Genomic DNA, 25187 nt, shown 5'->3' with positions numbered 1-25187 from the left:
TCAGAAAGCATGTGGTATTCCTCATTCTGCAGGATAGGGGCTCTCCCTACCTCAGCTCTGCAGAAGGTGTGGTTTGGGGGTGGTATGCAGACCCCATCTTCACACCCGCTTGTATTTCTAAAAAACTATTCTCCTGATGCAACCTTTACAATTATAGGCAAAGTGGAAATTTCACATAGACCATCCCATGGGCTGCATAAACCTTAAGGCTTTAACAAAGGTAGGAAAGAAGGATATCTGGTGCTGAGACCACCTAGACTCCCCTGTCAAAGGGCCTGGAAGTTTTCTTGTGCTTTCCCTCAAGACACATACAGCTGTCAGGACCATGACCTTCTCAACAGACCGGCGATTCCTAATGACTGCAGTACAAGTGGCAAAGCTGAAGGTGTGATGGATAAGCCATGTCACAGGTTTTAAAGCATCCTTCATTTTTGTTGGAGGACAGGGGTCAGATCAATATGCCTCTGTATCACTCTCCAACTGATTTCAGAGGGTTTCAAATGAAGCTCAAAACAGACAACTGTAAAAGAAAAAGCTAAATGCACTTGGAGTACCAGGTTACTTACCCATACAGCCATAGAAGCCAAGAACCAAAATAAGGTGTCACAGTGATGGAGTGTGTGCAAGACAGAGTTTCCATTCGCCACAAAGAACGTCCTTCAGAAAATCACTAATGCTCCTACGATCACTAAAGTTAAGCACTTCTGTTCCTCTTGGCCTTCTTTCTGTGTTAGGAAATAACTATGAAGAACAACCTGAGCAAGCTGGCTAATAATTATACCATCACGGTATATCAATTCTTCACATCCATAGGAGAAACCACAGTAGGATGCAGTAGTTCTCTGAATGAGGTACCACTTAGGTCTTAGGACAGGAGCTGGCCGGGGTTTCCGTGTCCTTCTCCATGCTTTCAGGAAATTATGCAGCAGAAGCTAGTAAAACATTGTTGTAAGGTAATAACAGGGTCTTCTCCCCACCCCAGAACTGTCTCGTTCCACTCAAAGAGAAAAGCGCAGAAAAGATAAGGACAAAACAGCAGCTGTCAGATGTTCCTGAGGCACCGTAATTATGAAAATATTATTTCATGTTTTGCAATAGTATTTTCCACAAGAAAGACACTTGCTCAGAGCTTTAAAATCTCATCATATTACAAGAATTTGTGATCGTGATGCACTCCAGGAGATAGATGAATAAATAAGACTCTCCATAACTTTACATCTTAAATATCTTTCTCACTCCTCTCTTATGTAGCTATGGAACATTAGAAGGGGAGCATCATTACACACAGAAAAGCACCTACACAATGTAGCCATTTGTGCTCTGCCTCTTCCTTATCATTTCTCTTTTGTGACATCGAGAGATGTCTATTAGACACAGAAAACAGTATTCTCCATTACCAAACAAATGAAAATACCCATTGCTTTTAAATTACAACCAGATTGCAGTGAAGAGTCAGAAGGAGCTTATGTACGCTAGCTGACAGCCCATTTGTCCTTTTCCAAGCCTGCCATGTTGCCTGCGTGGAGCACAAGAAAGCTGATAGCAGACTAATGACACCTAAAATGCACGCTTAACTGTTGCACGCAATGGATTTGATGCTCGGAGGAAGAGACCTAAAGTACTCTGTGCATCAGCACCCTCATCCTCCACCCAGCCCCATGGCCAGGCAACATGGTCTGCCCACCAATACCGAACCACAGCATCCAAGCACCCCAAGCACCCAGGGAAGCCTCTGCTGTATGGGGCCTAAATAAACAAATTTCAGTCCAACCATAGCAAGAAAGAGATTTCCAGGCTCTGGTGCTCAGCAGGAGAAAAAGCCCCAAAGAGACCAGTTTAGGTTGGGAAGTCAACAGCAGGACTGAGGCCAGCTACTCCTGTGCTGGCCACAACTCTTCCCAGCTACACCAGCAGTTTCACTTGGGGCCCAGCAAAGCTCCATCTTCTACCAAACCCACCCAAAACGGCAGAAGATCCCAGCTAGGAAGCAAAGGGAAGACCCTCAGCTTTTCTGCAAAGCAGGCAAAGCCAGAAAGGGAGACTGATGGCAGAAGAAATTGAGATACTTGGACAAGGGCACATCTACATAGCCAGGGACTGACAGTCCACGAGCAGGTGGGGTGCAAACAAAATCGTTTCTAAAGACCAGCCCCAGATCATGCCAAGGTTAATGTGCCTGAGGAAGGGCAGGGAGGTCAGCCTGGACTTAGACCCACGCTTCTAGCTGAGCACAGGCAGCCCCATCTTAGGCATCCCCACACCCTACAAGGGCTGTACCCCAGTAGAGAAGTGCCACACACAGGTGCTTCCCAGCCCAGTGACAACTTCTCCAATAGCAGACCCAAAACTGATATTCCACAAGAAACCATCCAGCAACAGTTTAGCATATACATCATACCTCAGACTTCGTTTTCTGCTGCCTGTGAGAGGCTCCCCCAATGATTACATCGCAAATTCAAGGGTGGATGAAGGAGATGCAAAAGGGGCAAGCAAAAAGGGCAACTGTAGTCTGCAAACACCTCCCAGAAAGAAATATCCTGGTCATCACACATCACACTCTGCCTGTTTTTTGACAGGGTAACCTGACCATAGGGTCAGCCTAGGTAGCCAAGAGCAGAAGCAAGGAGCCCAGGTGTCTTCATTGCGGCTGCACCCAGGGATGGAGTCCAGGTGGAGCCTCTTCTCATCAGCCGTATCAGGCCTATTTGTGGCAAAAGGCAAATGGCAAGATAATGAGTGACACAATTAGAAATAATTAGCTGAGTGGGAAATCCGTTCCCAGCCAATTAATGGTAAGAGGCAAGGACTGCACGATAACAAGTTGAGACCATATTTAGCTGTTTTCAGCTCATCCTGCTTACAGTAACAAGGCGGCAAAGGAACGAATTGTTCTTTCATTAAAAATAATTGGATAACAAGTATCGTATCAGTTGTCAGAACCTGAGAGGGGAATTGGACTCACATTCCTCTGGACAGCATAAAAAATGCCCTGAAGTGGCTTTTTTCCACAGTACAGGGAAGAGGTGATTGGAGCAGGAGGCTGCCTTCAGCTGCCTGCAGAGAAAGGGCACAGATCCCACTGCGGCTTGAGTCAGGAATAGGATTTTGACCCTACTGACCTGTATTATAAAGCTATAAAAAGATGGCCAGCCTGGTGGCAAAATACTCACATCAATCACATCCCTAGCAACTGTGCAAGCATATGTTTGGTGAAAGATTCCTGAAACAGAGATGTTTCTTCAGGCCTTTTTATGGGAGTTACATCCAGGCGTTCAGAGCCTAGCACAGACTCACGAGCCTTCGGGCATCTGATCACCACGAACAGACCTCTGGGATCAGCTAAAGCAAGAAGTGCTGCCTCAGAATTGCTTGACATCGGTGTCTTCATGGCGTTCATCATCACAACTGAAGAAGTAAACGTCTTTGTCAAAATATCCAAGTATCTTTGCAGATAATTCACACATGGAAAGAGAGACTAAATTCGTCAAGTAAATTGTCTACAGGGGACAGTTTCCCCTGAGCATGGGTAGAAAAAGCTGCTGGAAACAGAGAACAAAGTGTCAGCATCTCACTTTGAGTTGTGAAACTGGAGCTGACAACACTGTGATTTATGGAGAACCAAGGCCTATTTGGGGAGGGAGCAGTTTACAGGAGCTGTGCCAGCAGAGGTGAAAACACGGGACTCAGCTCTGCGCATCAACCAATTGCAAGGGCTAATATTTTATGAGTGCAAGAGATAGGCAAATGACCTTTCCCTTCAGAGTCTAAAATTGTTTCTGGGTTGAGCCTTTTAAAAACAAAAAGGTATATATTTGTCTGAGTACAATATGTCCAAGATCTTATCTACAACCTAGTAATTCACTGGGAGAAGACTTGGGTGAAAAGATTTAAGAGCACTGCTCACCTTGTATGAGCCTGCACTTACAAATACTCATTTAGGAGCTAAGGGTTCACCTTGACCTAGAATATACAACCACGATAACAAGAGATTAAATACAAGGCTGCTCCAGCACACTACACAGCATGCTTCCGCCTTGGATGAGTATGTTCAATAAAGATATGTCAAATCATCCCACTTGCATGACATATTCTTGAAAATTATAGCCAGTTCCCAAATTCACTAACATCTCCTCCAAGCTGCAGCTATGCCATCAATATGGCTGTGGTGAGGTCTGACTAGAGGGTCAGACTTTTCTGGGGTAGTCCTGAGGACAAGACTCCTGTGAAGACGTTAGCATTGCAATTGCCTCATAATTTTTGTGCCAACCTGTTGTATTAACCACCCATTTCCTTTGCCAGCGTGGTTCATTCCCAGTTGGGGACGTAGTGCCTTGACATCGCTGAGGCAAAGCAAACCACATCAAGCTGTGATTTTAGTCCGCCAGCGCCAGGGGAGGACCTCAGGGTGAGGAAGTCACAAATCCCACCTGAGGCTTCTTCCAGCTATGGAGGTCCAGAGGCTCATCTTGGCTGAGGTGGTTTGGGACATGAGGAACGTTTGGATGCCATGGACTTCACTGGAGGAAACTTATGATCCTGAGCACCTACTTGGTTGGACTTTGTCTGCACGGGACCGCCGATGCTGGACTAGCACAAAAATGCTGTTCTGGCTGGCTAAAGCACACTACTGCAGTAGATACAGGTGTTTCTGGACAAGCTGTTGTCCCGGTAGGAAGGAAGGAAAGGGGTATTTAAGCAGCCTCCTCAGGGGTGGGAGTCAAAATATCTCATTGCTGGCTCTTTATGTTCGGCTGCTGTTGGAGAACTCACAGAACAATTTTAAAACCTCAGGTTGTCCCCACGATCTGCTCGCTGCAGTGGCAGTTTCAGTCCCAACCTCCCTCCTGTCCCGCCTGTCGTGTTCTCTGCAGCTTCAGTTCTTGGGCAAAGCACGCTGCCTACGAAATACCGTGGTAGAAAAGGAGCAAATCTTGTTGTGGCTCCGCAGAGGGGATTTCTGTTTGACCCAGCTGGGATGTATCAAGAGGTATGTCAGGGTGGATGGCATGATGACAACTCTGGAGAACTTTTTGGTGGAAGAGAGGCAGAGGAATTCACGTGCCATCACACACCGTGATGAGTAAGGGCAGGGTGGTTCAAAATGAGTGGGGAGAAACCCAAATATTCACAGACCATGGAAAGTATATAGAAACTAAGGGATATCATGGTGCTCCCGGTAAGATGGTGAGGATAGGCAATGTCTCAAAATGTGGGGGGCAGAAAATGGATTTGGCCATGGCACGTTGTATCACCAGGTAGGTAGGGTGCTGTGTGGCCCCAATGCCTGGTGGCAGGCTCCCACGGTGGCATTTATGGGACATGTTCCAGCAAGGTGGCAGAGGGTTATCTTTGTCCTGTCCAGACCCCAACACTTCTTCTTTTGACCTCCCTCTGAGAGGAGGATAGAAGATCTGGCACTTAAATATTTACAAACCAGCTGGGAAACAGTATCACTGTTTCTGGTTCCTTAATCACTTAAGCAGTGACAAGAGTTAATGGTCCCTGCAGCTTTCCTAGCAAATGTTCCTTGACATGCCATTTTCTGCACATCTCAATGATAGATAGGGAGTGAGAAGTCACTTTATGACAAGCCTTCTCAATTATTTAATAAGGCAGATTCTAATAACTTGGGGAAGTCCCCTAGAGAAATGAAAGAATAAATACAGTTTCCCTTTTCTTCTGCGAATAGCTGGAGAGGAAAATGGATTGTCCCCTCTCCCGTTGCCTGTCAGGTTTGTTTCTGGGACGGTGATTTTCTGTATTTCTGTCTCCATATTTCTGGTTTTTTGAACTGCAAGTGAAAGCAGTAAATGAAAATGAGGGTTTATTTTTTCTATAAACATAGTCAAGAAAAGTTGCTGTTGTATCAAAAGCAGGAAGAGGGCTGTGAACAAGGCAAAATGCTGGACCATGATGGAGGTGGGCTTAGCAAGTCTGATGCACTCTTTCTTCTTTTTGGTGTCTCTCTCTTCAGATTATAACCTATTTTTTCGATGAGGTGACTGCTGAGGGTCTGTAAGGCTGTGAGAACAACAGGACTTTCCAGGTAAAAGCTCTTGTGTCCATTGAATTACGCAGAACTGTAGAACTGGATTAGCACTGTAACATTCAATAGTCTTCTCATGTAAAACCATCAAGTCAAAGGATTACAAAAGGGACCCAGGGATTTGACTTCATGACACAGACTTGCACCAGCAGTACAGCCTGCTTTTTCTCGCCCACTACACTGCACCAAAAAACCATGCTTGGTTATGGCTGAGAAAATACTCGGGCACCTCTGTAAATCATGTGGGTCTTTATGCATTTACATAACAAGAGATCTGCTTATTTGTGCTGGGAGCAGGGGTCAGACTTGGTCCAGGGCAATTATACTGCTAGAAATGCATGTTTTGCTATCCTTTATTTCTCTTCTCCTTCACTTTGGAGTGGGATCCAATTTACAGCAGTAGCACGCGTACAGCAGAGTCACCACTTTTTGCATTGCAAACATACATGCATATGCACTGTAGAGAAAGTAAACTGTGATATATGCTGGTCTCAGTCCAACATATCTGTAACATCCCTCTATATCTCTTGAAAGAAACACCAAGCTGGGCATGCCAAAAGCAGAGAACATAAATCTGAGTGTAACAGAAAGTCACTTGCATTAAGCCAAGGACACCTTCAGCCTGTTGCTGATGCCAGTCCAAAAGCCAGTTGCTGCCCAGCCTTCCCCTGCCTATTTAGAAAATAGGAACAGGAGCCGGGAGTGTTAAATGGTTAATCCAGACTGTTTGTTGAAGATATGTCTCCACAAATGTTATACCATCTGGTGCTCTGTGGAAGCTGGAGGAGTGGGTGCTGTATTTTCATAACAATACGCCCTTCTACTCTCATTGATTAATAACATGAAGCTATTTTGTCTTTGTTCTTTTGTATTTTAAAATATTTGTATGAAGGCTTTTCAATGTGAAATCCAGTAATTATCTTAAGAGCTGAGTCAATAGGTTCTTCAGGCAGAGAAATTACACATTAAACTGAACAGTAAAAAGCTCAATGAAAAGCATCTCTGCACCAGGCCCAAGATCACCAAAGTCCTTTTTTTGCCCCGGTACAGTTATCCCCATAAGCCTTTTACCATTTGGAAGCAAGAAGGGCTGGATGCCATCATTGAGGAGTTGCTACCGAAAACTGGGTGCACAGTCAGCTCACGTCCACCCTAATTCCTAGGAAGTTGGCTTACACCATCCCAACGCCAACACTGAGGCCAGGGCTACATCAAAACAAGGTGGGTACGTTGCCCTCTGCCAAGACCTTGAACCTGCTCCAGGAAGGACAGAAGAGACGTGATGCTCCTCACCCCCCTGCCTCCTGCCGAAATACCCCCTTTCCCACTCCACCGTCTTCCCACATCAGTTGGAGGAGCTGCTGCAAAGCCTGGGGCCGTGGGGCACGAAGGAAGCTGAAAACATCTACCGTCAAGCTTCCTTCTTGGGCTGGTGGCTGCAGAGTTGCTCTCGCATAAAAGCAATGTTTTGGAAATGCCAGGGAAGGAAAAGCTGCAGAGGGAACAAGGCACACATTTCCAAACCAGGAGATGTTGGTGCTCCACTTACTTCCAGTGTTCCTCAGCCAACAAGGGAATGGAAGCTCCTGAATTCAGTTATAATGAAAAAAAAGCAGATGAAAAAAATGGTCATTCCTAATATTAACTGAACTGAGAGTCAATCTCTGTAATGCCATGTGCTTGCAAGTGTGTTAACACCAGCCCCCCTTTAGCTATCGATAAATTTAATGTGAGAGACACAGAGATTTAAACCTAACCACAGACGCTTTGGTGTCAAATGCAAAATCCCTCTTTAATTTAACATCTAGAAGACCCAGCTCATCGAGGCAGAGCCTTTTTAGTTCCAGCGGATGAACAGCTCATGAACAGGGAGCACAGCTAAAAATGTGCAACTGGAAGATGATTTAAATAGTGCAGTTTATAGTGGATACAATTAATAGGCAATTTCTCATAAAGTTCCCTGGAAAATGTAATGGTTTTTTTTCCTGAGGGAAGCTTTATGTCACCAAGAGGTTCCAGGTTTATGCTGGAAAACTAAATGAAACACTTTCACCCTTCCAAACTTCTTTCAGCAGTTGTAAAAGGTAGAAGTTTAATTTCAATGAAAGCAGAGTTTCCCCCACAATTGCCCCATGCACCAGCAGAGCCTGGGAGAAGAAACGTCAAATACTGGGAAATATATGACAACGTTAAGAGTCACCCGCCATCAGCGTAACTCAAAATATGTTTTCACCCCTTGACACATGGCGCTCATTGGATTTAAAGCAGAGGGAAGAATTTGTGACAGAGCAGCATATCCAGCATCAAATTTGATCGATCCCTTGGTTTCTCATAAAATGTACAACCACCTGCCCCTTCAGCAGCTGCCCACCATTTCCAGCCTCGGCAGAATTTCCCCTTTTCTTCGGAGTTTCATCTCCCTCTTCTACTTGTTGTGTCATGACAAAGTTTCCAAGTACAAATGAAGTGACCCTCATCAAGCAATAAAGAAACAAATCCTCCAACAGCTATTTCCTATCTGACAGTTGGTGTGCGAATGCTTCACTGGCTTTACTGTTTAGCCATGAAACCTTCATCATAAGTGTCATTTGGCTTTAACTTTGCAATAAGGTAATTATAGCACCGTGCTTATTAAAAACAGACTCCATCACAGCTGACGTTGACTGATGTTGGTTAGAGTTGGAACTTGACAGCCAAGTAGGATGAGCAAGTGCATCAGGGTGCTAACGACATTATATTGCAAATGCTGTTTATTTTCTGTCAGCTCTAAACTATGCAGTAAATAACACATTATAAAAAAAAAAAAAAAAAGAGATATCCAGAAATAACATTAGGTTAAAATGGAACCATCAATTATCCCCCTTTCTTCAGCTTTTGGAAGATTTCTCTCCTTTTTTTAGTTTTTCTTTTTTTTTTATCTTGAAGAATTTGTGCAGGTTTTTTTTCTTTATTCATTAATTGCTTTCTTCTGACTCCTCTGTTCTGCTTCAGTGCCCATAAATCAATGTAAAAAAGATAAAATGCTACTATTATGAAATGAGTGTAAAACCGTATTTAAATAAATTTCCTTTTGCCCACATTTCCTCCCATCTCAGCTCCAAAAACATCTGCTCCTGCTGAGATCGAGACCGGTTTTCCTACCCCAAAGTGGACCTGGCCTGTCCCCCATTTCAAAACCCTCCCAGAGCAGCGTGCTGGAGGGCAAGCCCACACTCCTGTAAAACATTTTCTCCTAGCAGCCACGAAGGAGGCTCCAGCATCAACTTTCTCCAACATCACTGAATATTTGTTGTATGGTGATGTCCACAGCATGACCATGTGCACCTGCAGCTGGAGACAGCCCTAAATATTCCTCACCTAAAAAGTGGTTATTTCCAATCGGTTCTTTCCTAGAAGGATGTTTGTTGTTGGAAATCTTTGTGTGATTTATTTTACTGGGGTGGGGGGGTCCACTTTTTAACATTTTCCCTGCGGGAGACACTGGGGCAGGAGCAGGGGGAACTGGAAAGAAAGCAATGATGAAGGTGAAATACCTTCCCTCTCCCCAGACATACAGAAAGAGAAAACATAAATTAATTTTAACTTAAAACCCAAGAGGAAGAGGGTAGGGGTACAATTTAGTATTTGTTTCTTCTCAGAATTTCATAAGAAAAAAAAAATTAAAGACTTTGCAAATTAAATTGGAGGGGTAGGGGTCCCTCCTTTGGGGGCAGCAGGACAGAAGTTGCTTTTGGTGAAAATGAGCCAGAAGGTTTGCATTTTGCAGGATGAGGTGCTGGAAGCATGGGACTGCTTGGAGAAGGAGATGTAAGCACAAGTATGACAAATTTCCCAGCTTTGAGAGACGCCTGTGTTTTCTGGAGGAAGAAAAAGGGGCATTTTCACAGGACTGTGGCTCCCCAGGGCAGGAGCCATCAGCTACACGGTACCTGCTAGTGCAGACACAGTGTCCTGCTGAGCATCCAGACACACAAAACTTGCTTTTGGTTAGGAAAAGTTCTGCCTTACAGCTTGCAACCCCAATATCAGACCTGGGAAAAGACAGCTGTGGGTGTCAGGCTATCAGGATGTAAATTGAATTAATGCTTTTGCATAATTTGTGAAAAGGCAGGAAGGATAGAAGTTGCTTTTCCACGGAGAGCTACAGTTTGGGAATACCTTTGAAGATCAACATCCACATCACAGATGGGCAAGTAAAGTATTGTGAACTATCTTAATGCAAACTGGAGCACTTTATACGTTCACCTCAACGGCAATTAAAGGATTGAGACACTCACAAAAACTAATCAGGAAAAACGCACTTGTCACTTGAATTAGCTCTGCCTGGAAATTTTTCAAAAAGTGCTGATGTTGAACAGTGAGCATTTTCATCCAAGTCTAAATGTTTTCAAAACCTCACTAATGTCAGTAGTATTTTATTTAGGCAAAAGCATTTCAATAACATTGATGTGCCCTATTCCACCATTTCCAAAATTATTTGATTTCTCCTATGAACAATTTTTTTTAAATTAAATGCATTTCCTAAGGAAAAAAAAAATTCAGATTTGAAATAAAGCTGTTTGGTCCTCCTAAAGCAACTGGGTTCCTGGAATTTGTATTACAAAATGTCACTTTCACTCCCTTTTGTTTCAGAATGGAAATATTTGAAGCAGCAAAATTTCTTGGAAATTAGTTTTCCGATTGCTATCCAAGTGTAAATTAAATGCCAGCTGATCACATTGCCATTAATACACCTGATCTCTGCCCTGTGAAGATCTCCTGTTCATAGTTCAATCAGGATTCCCTTCCTGGGTGCAGCAAAGGTCAGGAAGGGAAGCAGTCCTGCTCTCAGACCTGAATAAAATTGCAGCTTTGATAATTGAAAGGTGAACACATTCTTCCCCTGCTAAGTGACCTCCCAGGAATTTATCATTTTGGTAGCAAGGTGCCCTAAAGAAGTTTGCAGAGATTTTTGGGGGGGGGTTGGCCCAGCCCTAGCAGCTTCTCCATCCAGTTGTACCTGTCCAGGGCAAGTCTGTCTTCCTGAAGGGAGCAAAAAAAATGGTGTTCGAAAATATACCTTACTTGCTGCATAGGTGCCAGGCAGTATCATCCTTTGCACGTCCGTTCACGGTGAGAAGATGCCAACCCCGCTGGGCTGTCCCCGAGGAGCTCCTCTCTGCAGAGACCCGCAGGGCACAGCTCCCCACTGCTCGCTTCTCTCCTCTAACGACCAAGATCAAAATGTCGAGGATGCTAAATATTCATCACAGATCGGGTTTGTTTGCACAGAAAATATAGCCCAATGTGTTTTCAACATTACCTGGCAGCTTTCTTCAGAATAAAATGATTGAGGAGGGACCTCTTCGCTGTTAACAATATGGGGCAGAAAGGTCAAAAAGAAATCCAGCTGCAAATTACCCAAGTGACCACAAAATAGACCTTCCTTGAGTCCTCGTTCCTACGAACGGCTCATCATCCTCCCCCTCCCTCTTTGTTATTTAAGACGAATCCAGGAGGAGTTAAGGTCAAGCTCTCTGACCTTGTGGGGCAGAAGATGGGGAATAGTTAGGCTGGTGTTTGACAAGCAGTCAGCACTAATCAGAATAAATTACTTCTTTTCATCTGAAGCGTCTTTTCCGCAGCTTCTAAGGGTCAGTTACTATTTTAATTTGGCTTACGCTGCCATGAACAGAATCTGGGATGAGATATGTGCCAGTTCGTCTCAAAACTCAGGGGTTTCATGGGCCCAGCAGCACTGCAGCAGGCACAAGGCTTGGTCCCAAGAAGTGCAAAATAGTTTTTCTTGAAAATCTCTTTTAGGAAAACTGTTGTTGTTTCTTGTGAAATTGTCCGCTTTCAAGAATGCTTCTTACGAAAGGACTTTTGAAGCTACATTTTTCTTCATTTTAGAAACATTCTAAGTGTTAACTGATGGAGGAAATTATTTTGCGATTAAATTTTATCCCATAAAAGTAGATCAAGTTAAGACTTGGCAACCAAACACAGCTGCTCCTAAAATGTCTCTGTATTGATTACAACATTAAATACTTCAGCACAAAATATGGAAGATATTCTAGAAGATATGTTGTTTCAATGCATCTCAGATAGCAGACAGGATGCCTGGGTTGGGTTTTCCTCACTCTTGATCATCACCTCCTTTTTCTTTTTTTCCTTCTTTATTTTCTTTTTTTTTTTTTTTTTTAAATCTCTGACAGCCAAAACCTTAAGTAGATCTGGAAATCACCAGCCCAGCACCCAAAGACGGGATCTGTCACATCATCTCTTCATCCTCTTTATGCAAAGTTGCTTAGACATTTTGCTCGATTTTTCACATAGAGAAATGATGAAATACCAAGCAATGAAAGCAGCGTGTGCAATTGTGCAATCTATTTTTCATCTTCAGAGACATTTAACTTCTCTGAATTCTTATCCAAGAGCTAACTCTTCATTCATCAAATTCAGCAATCATTTCAGCTGATGTAAAATATCTTACACAAGTTTATTTCCTTATTTTCTGTGGTTGAATTACTTTTAAAAATTCTTTGAGGTGCCTACTGATGCTTTCTTTTAAGTAAGAAAATCCTAACACTTGTAAGAAAAATCTGTCTTTCGTGACTTGTGGACTATTTCTGGACTTGCACTGATAAAGGGGATGCACTCTGTCCAGTCAGGAGTCTGAGATTCCCACAGATGATAACAGAGAGATGTACTCAAAGGCACACATGTGCCTACATCCTACCCGTTTGGATCTCACCTCTTAAGAGTCTCCAACCACCTGGGACACTCCTTTCCACAATCCTGTTACACACCCTTTCAAAGCTGTTGTGATAATTCCCCATCTTGGGACAAAAATCTGTGCTAGTTCTTATGCAAACAGTTTGTATCTCCTACAGACCATTAGTTTCTGTATATTTAACTTGAAAAGCATCCCTACCATTTGGATGTCATTCAGTTCATTAAAATCTCATTTCACCTTCAAAACTGCCAAAACTTCTTGCAGTGGATACCTGGGAGTCTCCTCCTGCATCCTTCCCATCGTTGAACAGAACTGCAGAAGTACTACGAAACCTTATTCTATTAGAGTTGTAAAGTAGTAATGCAGTATTTTTGCCCGAGTTGCATTTAAAAATATAGAGGCAATTGAGAATACTTTCAAATATTTAAAGCATCAGTTTGAAAACAATATTCATAGATCATCACTCTATTCTGCCATGCAACTACGTTAGCGCTGTCTGGGGAATATTCTTGGTCTATCATATTTTTGATCATGAGCTTTTCTATATAACTATGGTTGTTTGCATTTATTCATCAAAAGAATAGATAAAGAGTTCAGAAAATGTTTATATTTTCTCCTTGTTGACTCTGACCTTAAAGAACATATCTGAAATTCTTTTTCCTGCAGGCAATAATGCCATACATCTTCCACTGTCCCTATCACCTGTCTGCTCTGTAAGGTGATTAACTCTATGATCACTATAAAAATGTTTTATTTAGTGGATAATTGTAAGTACTGGTATCTACCGTTTCCAAATCTCTTGCTTTATTATCCTTGTTCGAGAAGGTCTTAATATTTAAGTGATTTACTGATCACTTAAAATGCCAGCCTAGCCATTAGGAGGTACATTTCACTATGCATTGCCTAATTTTATAGTACATTATTTCTTTATAAACAGACACATTACTCTGAAGCATTAATTAAACCTCTTTGCCCATTACGAACTCCATTTGGAAGACAACAACGTAACCAACTGCTTGCCCTGATGGATGGGTCTGCAACTCCATGTTTTGCCTCACACCAAAGAGCTTCCCAAAGAGTGGTGCTACTGGGAGTGGGAACATTATGCCATGGAGAGCAGTGATTTGTGGAAAGAAAGCATCTAATGAATAATACATGGCATTTGCACTTCAGCAACCCAGTTTGCTAAACTATTTTGCATCAATAACCTGGTACTAAAAAGCTCTGTTTATTATTGCAAGCCTCTAAGGCTTTTTGAAATAGAATTACATCAGCCACATTTATAATACTTAATGTTTGGAGCAAACTGCAGCTTGTTGCATCACTGGAGAGAGTCCTCTCCCAGAAACTTCTCTTGAACGCATCTGGAGTGACTTTGGGGCTTTTCACATTTCCACCACAAAGACATCATATTTACAGCAAACGTAGAACAGTCCATCCACCACCCCCTAACTTTTTGCCAGTGCTCCTGGACTGGAAGCCCTCAGGGCACAAGCACTCAAGATCCAGGCAGACTACCCCAAAAAGCCCTCAGTAAGCAGAGATTGTTCTCTCATCAGGTTTTCATTTACACTCGAGAGCTTAATTCAGCCTTCCCATCCCCTCCTAGCACCATCACCCCCATCACTACTGACACTCTTGAAGGCTCCTTGTTTCTTGCAACATGGGTACCCATCTCACAGTCTCTGCACCGGGGTCACCCTTAGTTTCCAACATTTATGGAGTCCCAAGGCTGGAGGAAGCCCCAGCCTCTGTGTCTGACCTCTCCCAAGCGATGTAATACTGTGTTTCTCGGGAGCATGCCCCCCCTTCTGATTCTCACTCCGAGAGAGTCAGATTTACAAGATGGCCTGCAAAGAAATAAAACTCCAGTTCTCATTACTGACTCTACTGAGTATTTCGGTCTTTACGTATTGTTTTCTCAGGTACGCACAGCCTGAGTTGCTGTCTCAGCCAGCTCCCTCCTGCATCACTTCAGAGGCCACAACAGCCACTCCACAATTGAACCATTCAGGACAGCATCGTGCCCTGCTGTGTCTTAACATCCCCATTAAGAAGTCAACATTTACCAACAGTAACCCTGCAGACGTATGCACAGATGTTCCCTATATTTAGGATAGGAAATAACTGTGGTTTCTCAGGTACCACTGTGTGGAGCTGACTGGGAAATGATTTAACGGTGCCCATTATAACTGAAAAAGCCAAAAAGCTATTAAAGGTTGTAGAAGAAGTGTTGTCACAGTTGGAGGACTCTTGGCTGAGCTGAACCAAAGGCCACTTCATGGGGATTTGATTTATGATGAGCACAGACAACGCCAGGAACAGCAGCACGCATGCCAGCCAACAGAGATCAGCGCTACGCATCAGAGGAAAAGCAAATCTTGACATCCACTCATTGGAAACCCCACAGCCACACAGGGCACCCTCATCCCGTGCCCACAGAAAGCAGCCCAGATGGTGCCCAGTTACCGGAGCTTTGCCACGTCTCGGCAACACCCAGAGCTCCACACAGACCTGGAAAAAACACGAAATGCATTAAAACGCAAAGGCAATGCAAGAGGGCTGGCAGCTGATGTTGCTTTCCAGCTATCTGCAGGCACCAGAAGAAGTGAGCTGACAGAGAAGGATGCGCTGGCAGGGCTTGATGCAGACCTTAAAGGAGGAGGCTGAACTTTTTCCTCTCACAGCACACAGACAGCAGGCACTGAAACGTGTGCACGGAGCACAAAAAAAGCCATCCCACCACCTTCCTCGCCGTCCTCATTTCCTTGGGCGCGGGTGCAAGATCACTGGCTGAAGCGTATTTACAAACGAACCCTCTTAGCACGGCAACCTCCCCCCGATGCGAAGGGAGCTCATTTGGATTCAGCAGGAGAGCTACAAAAACGGCTGCAGAAAGTGATAGTTCAGGAGGGAGTTGGAGGCTTGGAATAGAGATAACACTGTGGGGACATTCATCTTCTGGCGATGGGAGGAAAACACAAGGGAGGAGGGCCGGACTGCCACAGAGGGAGACGGAGCTGCTCCGCTGCTCCCAGTTCCTCCCACACTCACCCCAACTGTTCAGACCCACACCAACAACTGAGAATCCTACCAGCATCCCCAGTCTTCCTCCAACCCCCCGGTACGTATGACATACCGCATCAAAACAACCCAAGTGGAATAAAACTGTGCTCCCCGTTTTGGGGGGGGGGGGGGTTGTGCTCTATGCTTATGATTCAAAAAGCCTTCAAATCATAAATTGCAGTCCTGTTTCATCAGTTACATAATTACTCTGCTACCACTAATTAGCAGCTGACTGTAAACATAACTTTTATCCCAGAAGATGTCCCCTGTTTAGAGCTCGGCTGAAACTGCAAGTCAGGCAATGCTCTGGTGCTCAGTCCACTGTGCTTAATAATCCTCAGGACTGGTCTTCCTATATTCAGAAGCTGTTATAGTGGCAAGCCAAGAAAAACCCAGAGCAACGTTCCATTTGAAATTAGGAGGAAAAGCAAATGCTTAGGGAAAATATGCTCAGCTGGACAAAAAAGCTTACCTGGGCCAAACAGTGACAAATTGCTCCCACCGCTGTCAGACTTGGAGAGACCTTTTTAGCAGCAGTAGAGGAACGCACTGAAGAAATGCCACGTTATACTCAGCAGAAAGATCTGAGATTGATGCAATTAAATCCCTAAAGGTCTAAGGGTAAATGCAGCCGCAGTAATGAAAGCAAAGAGGGTGATATGACTCCAGATAATTAAACCTCCATTTTGATGCCAATGGGATCAGAGTCCAAAAGTGAAAACCTGCATCCCGCTTGCAGCCAGCAAAGGGAAGGACTGCAGGGAATGCAGCAAGGCAACAGCGGGGATGGAGCCAGCCTTCCCCAAAAACAGCCTCACCCCCAAAGCATCCCCTTCCAAAGAGATCCACACTGATTACGGGATCGGGACCAGGTGGGAGGAGGTCTGCAGGGATCTCACACCATGGAGAAGGAGCGATGTTTGCGTGGGAATGCCAGAGATCTCACAAAAGCCATGCAGCTTCGTACCTCCAGCCAAGACACCATGAAGAGTGTAATTCCCCACAGCACGCTACAAATGACTGCGGAGCAAATGGTCGACATGGAGAAGCTATTTCATCCTAAGAGACAGATGTTGGAGTGCTCTCATCAAGCCAAGGTAGCAACACCACGAGCAGGGCTCGTGGCAATGCGTGCAAGATGGACAGCTTGAAAAGGCATTTAGCAGAGGTGAGGGACGGGACTATCATTCCAATCAGATACTTCAATCACAGGTGCATAACCCCAAAATTTTCTGCTGGAATATTCACTGTAAAGTTCAACATAACTGCAAAGGGTAGGTATCATTTGCTACACAAAACCAAAAATTAATCATTAGCTTAGCACCACTTTCAAGAAAAAGACAGCATAGTTAGCATCCTGGTAGCTGGATGGTGGCATTGTCTGAACATCCTGAATTTTCCTTCGGCCCAATCAAGAAAATTACTTAGGCATGCACCTATCTTTAAAAAACAGGATTATTAAAGTTAAATTTCCCAAGCAACTTGCTGAACAGCAGCCCCTGTAACTTGAGTTTCAAAACGAGCTCCAAAGCACAGAGACTCATTTTCATCTCCATCAAAAGCTAGGAGGCTTCTTCATTGTGCAAAAAAAGACAGTCTATGAATAGAGCAACCGTAATTTCATTTCAAGGCAAGAACAGGTTAATCAGCACTGCTGGATTTGGCACAAGTTTCCAGGAAAGGGGTTCTTTTATCACTCTGTGAAGGGGCTTGGCCAGCCCTTGCCCACAGCACCTGAGCCCAGAGCACGTCCCGGTACCATTGATAGGATCTCCTCCCTGGATGCAAAGTACAACCAGTTTTCAAGAACCACAGTAATCTGAACGCCTGTTTCTTCTGCAAAGTCCTTGTCCTGGACTTGCACTCCAAAGCTGGTTTCTAAGCTAAATTTCAGGAAGGTTTAAAGTAATGACAGTAAAAATTAAGATACTAAGAGAGGATTGCTTCCACTGCAAAAGGGCATTTTCATTGCACCAGAGGGAAAATCCTTTCTCTACCCGAGTCAAAGTTTTCAGTGCAAGTGGACTGCAAGTGAACTATAAGGAAAGTCACTGAGGACTAGTCATTTAGAGACCACTTCAAGGAAAACAAGTCATACAAATCGCCCCTTCTTCCCCAAATAACACAGTCCTGGGCAAATGGGGTCTTTCCTCCCCTCCTGAGGGAAACACGAGGTCAACAAGCCGAACGCAGCAGCGTTTCAGATGGGGAGGTCCAAAACCCCCGGGGAGACCCACACCAGCCCCAGCCCAGACCTGCCCCTTGCCAGTCTCCTCCGCGGGGGCTGCAAACCCCTGCGGCAGGTTGAGCCTGGATCTGCAATTTATAACACGGTTTCCTCCCAAAACGCCCTCCGACATCCCCGAACGCAGGGATCGGATCCTGCATTATGATTCTCCGCCGTTCCCCGAGCACGGAGCTCTTGAAGCCACAGGTCCGAGAAGGGCAGTCGGTCCCATCGGACGGCGGTTTGAATATCAAAGGTGCTCAAGAGACCAGCAGAGCGCAGACCAAAGAGGGTGGATGCCTCCAGCCAGAGCACTGATCTTTTTTTACACAAAGCGTGCTGGCGATGATTAATGAAACAACTTAGCTGCCTGCTACAGCCTCCTCTCAGAAGGTACGTGATTACAAGACAGAGCTTTCCAAGTGAGCTCTGAGGTCAGAAATGAAACATCCTGAAATACCAGTAAAAAGCATTTTTCTCTCCCCTTCAAGCATGCAACATCTAGAAATATGCACAGCAAAAGATTGCCTGCAGCAAGGCTCACAGTCTATACTTAGACTAATTATTTGCATCTTAACTACTTTGCAAACCTACAGAGAGAACCAAGTTAACTATTTCCCCATCTGAGGTTTTATTTTATTAATGAAAGCACTACCAGAAGAATGACATGTTTATTTTAATGATTCCTTTCCCCTAATTTATACAGCGCAGTCACTTAGGCACCGTGTAGGTCTGCAGATCAGCAAATGAACCTTGTTAGTGTCTATATGCAACTCATACATACAGGCAAAAACACTAACTAGCTTGATTTGCTGATCAGCAGATTTGTAAGTTATTTAAATGACTGTACAGCTCTAATTCATTAAAACAAATTTAATGATTTTCCCATACAATACCTCACTCCTCTACAGAAACAATGGCTGTAAGGGAGTGGTAACTCAATAGCATTAAAACTCTGCCAACAGGGAGCCGTGGGATAAAGATTTCAAACTGCAGGAAAGAAGTAATTCCTGAACCACCTGTATGTACCCAGCCAGAAGCACCGACCACCAGGCAAATACGGACCCTGCACGCAGCTCAGCTCCACCATCTGCCAACTTCTGCAGGAAAGCTGAGTACCTGCTTTCAAAGATGCATCTCCCAGCTCATACACTGCTTTATATTTGTCTCTATTCTTTGCATGCCCTGCTCAAACCTCTTTGCAAGCTTATTCTCCTCCATCAAACCTCTAAACTTGTATATTTTGAGTCTGCAGCTCCCTTCAACTTCAGGTGGTAATCTCAGCCCTCAACTCTTTACCACAGGTATATAAAGTATCTATCACCTATATTGTGCAAGCGATGGGGGGGGGGGGACCCAGAGCCTTGCAGAGCTCTGACAACCTCACATCAAAAGGCAGAACATGATGAAAAGGGTAAAAGCTCCATAAGGGAAAGCTACGGCTTCCCAAACAGTCAGGCAGCAAGTCTGCAAGGAGAGAAGCGGTGCCACTTACAGCAGCTGTCAGGAAAGGCCTTTTCCTTCCCCAGAAAACAAAAAAAACCAAACCAAACAAAAAAAAATTTAATGCAGACACTGAAGGTAATGGTAACAAATGGGAAGACATTTTCCTTAAATTGTGATTACATTTTCTTCTGCTGTGATTTGTGTCCCTCACTTCCCCAGATTTATTTCTCCCCCCCAAAAAAGTGAAAAGTTTTTAACAAGGAAAAAACTTTTATCACATCCGAAGCTTTCCTCAGAAAACTTTGCTTTTTAGCCAAAGTGAATTAAAAATAGCAAAGTGGCCTCATTTTCTTATACATCTTCACGTGCTCAGCGTGGCAGCCCCTCCCAAGAGCTCCCCCCAGCAGAGCTCTCCTTGGGAAATTCACAGTGTTTCAGGCCGGAGTGGGACCGTTTCACTCATTTCACAACCACGAGCTCACCCCTGTAGGACGTGTATCACCGCAGGAACCAGCATCTTCACCCACTGCCAACAGTTACCCCTGACACAGCTCATTCCCAACACAAGCAACACTTTTCCCTATTAAAAGCCAAGAGCTGCAGTCAGTGTAATTCCCACCTTGATCCCACCGGCAATAATCACGCTGAAAGCAGTGGTCTGCAAGAGGACCGTGCCCTTGGTGAGCACAGGTTCATCTCATCCCTCCCCACCTCCCCACAGCTTGCTCACAAGCTCACCCGATGCTCGCTCTCTACAGGCTCATCGTGTCCTCCCCAGAGGACTCGTGTTTAGGGCAGAGCCAGGTCTCACACCCACGTTGGGCATTTTCTCGGGCTGCTCCGGAATCTTTGGAGCACCCAAAGCCAATGCCTAACCCTGTCCCCCACCACTCCCAGCCCGTACCCCCAGGCTGCCTGGCCACAGCTTCCCACCAAAGTCACCCCAAGGTGCGCGATGGGTGCTCAAGCCCCTCGTCTTTCTCCAGCTGAAGCCCATAGTTTCACCCTGTCATCCCCTCACAGCTCCTGCTGCCGCTCGGATGATGTCCATAGGGAAGGACACGTCCGCACATGCTTTTCGTTTGCCTCAACCCAGCTGGGATTCGCAGTAGGCTGCGGTGGCCCGTACCCACCACATGGGCTCCAGCTGTCACCTTCAAACCATCACTCACAGACACAGGTCACGGTTGGGTCTCCCATTGTGGGACTCCTCTCCCATATTCTTCAGCCAGCTCCTGCCTTCAGCCTTGCTTGAATTACAGGATCAGGTTATTTTTCCCAGACTCTCCCCAGCCTCAAGCATCTCCCACTGATTTTTCCTTAATCGCTCCAGAGGAAGCTTCACCTGCCGCTGCACAAGAGGTGGAGCAAAGAGCCAACATTCCATTTATAGATCAAGAGAAAGGTGCATTTTGGCCATCCTCAGAAATAACAAACCTCACCTGTGGTCACCAGGGAGGGAGGGAGAGCAGGGAGGTGCCTGCCCAGCGCTGATGCATTTGGGAACTGGCCACATGGGAGATGCCGAAGCAGGAGGCGAGGATGAGCGGAGGTCGCGGAGGCTGGTTGGGGTGAGTTCAGGGGACTGAGAGGTCCCAGAGAGGTGGGATGAGATAGAAAAAGGAAGGGTGGTTGTGGGATGGACTCCTCAGCGCCGAGTTGGAATTGCTGCATAAGCAAAGCACCATGCGGAGGCAGAAAACCACCCGTCCCCGTGGAACCACAACCCCAGCCCACGTACGCAGCAGGGAGTCACCATAAGGAGAGCAGAATATCGTGCGCTGGAGGAGTGCAGGGATGCAGCGAGCTCCCTGGCAGGACAGGGGAGAGGACCTGGCCAGCCCACGGGGAATCAGCAAGGACGAAGAAAGCATTTCCATTGTTTTACAACCAGTCCCGGTTTTAAAATAAGAGAAGAAAATGCAGTGCTTTAAGCCATCATGTTAAAGCAACCTCTGAGAGTTTCTCTCTGATGGGTTTTATGACCGTTCCCTTGGAAAGGCTGGCAGCGAGTCGAGCTTCGCACAGGAATGACAGCTCTGCGCACAAGGGCTCTCAGCAGCTTCTCTGCAACGAGCGGTGAACCAATGAAGGGGCAACATTTGGCCAAGGTCTGATTTCCAATATCTCCATTTGGCAGATATCTGGACAAACCAGACAGATAAATACCAGCAAAGGATGCTTAAACTGGCCTTTGTATAAGCAGCTATACCTTGCACGCAGATGGCATTTAAGCTGGCTTATCCACACATACTCCAGCACACAGTGGGAAAACTGCAAGGGAAGCAGGTCTGCGTTGAGCAGGCAGGGTCTTGGGGACCCAGCAAACCCACGAGTTAAACCTGAGTACCAGGTTCACATACACCTTGGCACAAATATACTACAACAAGATTCTGGCCAGCTACTTCAGTGCCTTCAGATGGGCTGAATGCCCATCCGTGCCCTGCCTCCTTCCCTGCTTCGCCCCTCTTACCTGCAACTATAACGCTGCCGAGTCTCCCCCTTCCCTTTAATTTAATTTAACAACCAATACAATTTATTGGATAACATCAGCTATCCTCACAGACATCCCCTCTGCAAACCTTACCCAAATGTATGCAAAGTCAGGATGGGAAATAGTTTTGCAACTCCCAAGAAAGAAAAGAAAGTTTCCCAGTCCCCAGCCAGATCGGGGAGAATATTCACGCGCTAAAAATGTGCAAAGTGTTCTGATAACTACTGAGGGATTCATCAGCGCAGGACATGATGTATCAGCACAGATGGTGGTATGGACACTGCTCTGAGACTCATTTCACAGTTCCCTGTGCCCTCTTTGATTTGCTAAAAAAGGGAGCAGGCACCTTGCAGAAATTAATTAATACAGAGTATAAAAAGAAAAAGGAAAAGTACTCACTAGAAGGTAACAGAGCAGCAAACGCTGCCTGTCGAGACACAGACACTGCAGCAAGAAGGTGCGAGGCGGGGAAGCCCCACGCATGTTTTGCTCAGGGTTGAGCCCCAGCAAGCGCAGCTTAGGAAGAGGGTTACCGCATGCAGAGCATCACCAGGCTTTAGGTCTGACCCAAACCACCAGCACTTCGTTTGCACTTGTTTTAAAACAAGCCTTCAAGTGAGCAGAAGCAATATAGCTGGTCGCACGTCGCTGCTGTGAAATGCATTAAGCCATTTGATTTAATAAATGATGCAATTACAATTATACATATTAAACACGACTGCCCGGTGTACAGCAAACTACCAAACAGCGTGTTTCAGAAAAGCTGCTCTGTCAGCTTACACCGGGCTAGATGAATTAACCAGACACACTGAGCATTTCTAAGGGGAAATCACAGACGTGGTACGTTCAAGTGTCCATCTCTATTAATTCAGCCTGTGCTTTGATTTCTGCCTTTATGCCAGGAAATGGGATTCCTGCAAGGGAAGGCACAGAGCACATTGGCAGACACAAACCTCCCAGTGCATACACATCCCTCATACAAGACACACTGCTAATGATGACCGTGGAAAGTCTCATGGCATCCCTCCACCATCACTTCACTCCGTCCTTTTTAGGTACTGACATGCAAGAGAAATCACTTGGATATGGATAAAAGAAAAACAAGTAACCAAAGACACATTCTCCTTCTTTTGCCCCGAATATCATATCAGATATGAGCAAAAGCAACCTTTTTCAAATATCTTCAACTTTGCAGAGAGGCATATAGATAGATATACAGTACAAACTCCCATGAATTAATGCACCAGCTTCCCGCAGAATAAAAAGAAATTTAAAAAAAAACTTGTATTATACATTTATACTAGACTTTTGCTACCTGTTTGCTGCTGTTGGGTGAGGGAATGTTGTCCCAGCAGTCAGAACAGGTTAAACCACTTACAAACTTTTGGGATGCTCTTCTCAGCCCCAAAGCAGTCTACCCCGCACTGATGAAATGTACGAGCAACTGCTGCACGACGTTTTACAGACACGTGCTCTCCCAATTAGTCAGGAGCTGGGCTCAGAGCACGTCCGTTCCTCCTTGCGAGGCTGGGAACAGGCACAGCCGCAAGTACAAAGATTCTCTTAAATTTTCCTTGAAAAGCGTTTGTCAGGTTTCATAGTCAGCTAAATCAACGAATCTGATTTTAGCAGAGAAACAGAGTGATGAGGACTGGCTGATTCAGGCATTTTCCTCCTTGGGAGTCCTTGATGAGAAGAGTTTTTCTTAGCAATTTTGTTTGTTTCAGCCTCACCCACAGCCCCTTTCCTCCATCAGGAGGTGACGGTCCCAGCCAGGGGTGTCCCAGGACCTGGGACCAAGGGGATTCTTCAAACTCCCCCTTCAACATAAAAATACATTTCCCAAACAGCGCAGCTGTCTCCAAACAAGCCCCTGACACCGTGAGCACAGAGAAAGTGAGAGCCACCGCAGGACCCATTAATCAGTGGCTCCAGCACTGCAAGGGCTGTAATCAGAGAAAAAAACACCAGACAAGAGCTTCTCGTTGCTTGCGATAGTGGAAAATGGTCAAAAACCTGAACGGACCTGCTCAGCTTTAGCTGCTTTAATGAATTTTTCGTTCTTTGCTTCTACCAGCAATTTCTTCCTCCGGTGGGACGGTTCCTCTTGCTTGATTCAATCATTTCAACATTTTTGAGACAGAACTCTAATAAATAAGGAAACCCCAGAGTTTGCCTCTTCCTATAGTACAGGATAACTGTACCGCAGCCCTCCCTGCATCAGTGCATGTGGAGACCTCTCCCAAAACCAAGGCCAATAAATTCTTCATGAGATCATTTGCAAAGTACAAATGAAAAAGCGCAGCTGCTTTTTACCATTTCTGCCACAAAAAGGCCACGCAGCGTTTGCTTCAACTGGGTGGCTGGGGCAGAGCCAGCATGAAGAACCGGGCTTCCCGCAAAACATCTGCCCTCCTGTTTCTGCAACACAGGGATCTAAAACCAAAAACTCTCCAGAAATCCCTCCTCGGACAACGTGATCCCACGCACGCTTCCACGAATCCTGGGCAAAACCAACTGTGTCATTTTGTGCGTCACTGTAAGCCTCCAACGGCGCGTTTCTGAGCAGCCTAAGAAATAAATAGCAATAAAATGCCAGCAGCTTTTGTTGTCCTGTTTGTTTAGGGTTTTATTTTGCCTTGTGCTCCATCTGTGTCACCTTCCTATCGCACCGCTCCCAAGCGGCAGCATGTCAGCGTGTTATATTTAGGGGGGAGGGGAGGAAATTAGCAGCCTCTCTGGAATTCCTTCATTTGCCATTTTATTATCATAGAGAGCACCTACTTCCAGATGGAAATGCAGATTGGCATGAACTGCGAGCCTTCGCCGCTACCTTCTGTTCGCTCCTGCTTTGCCAGGAAAGATTATGTCCCCGGACAAGCTGGAACTTCACACCAATGGCAGATAGTCCCATTGAATTAGTCCTTCCCAGGTTCATTTTAACAATTTGCATTAAGTTTTGCCGTTTGTTTACACAGCCCATGATCTGGGTCTGTCAGATCTATATATACCATCCTGTATTAGGACGTTGTAAGATTTCTTTTTTTTATTTTATTTTTAGTGGAGAAATAGGATATTAAGATGCATTTTTAAACAAGTGCCTTGACAAAATTATCATTACTCTTCTTTTCTGCAAGGGACTCTGTGTGTCATCCCCTCGTGGCAGCACCGGAATGAGAGCACTTTGCAA

Source organism: Harpia harpyja, chromosome 3 (assembly GCF_026419915.1).
Source record: "Harpia harpyja isolate bHarHar1 chromosome 3, bHarHar1 primary haplotype, whole genome shotgun sequence".
In the NCBI taxonomy this organism is placed as follows: Eukaryota; Metazoa; Chordata; class Aves; order Accipitriformes; family Accipitridae; genus Harpia; species Harpia harpyja.
The sequence above is the reverse complement of the archived record's forward strand: the minus strand, read 5'-3'. Positions refer to the sequence as shown.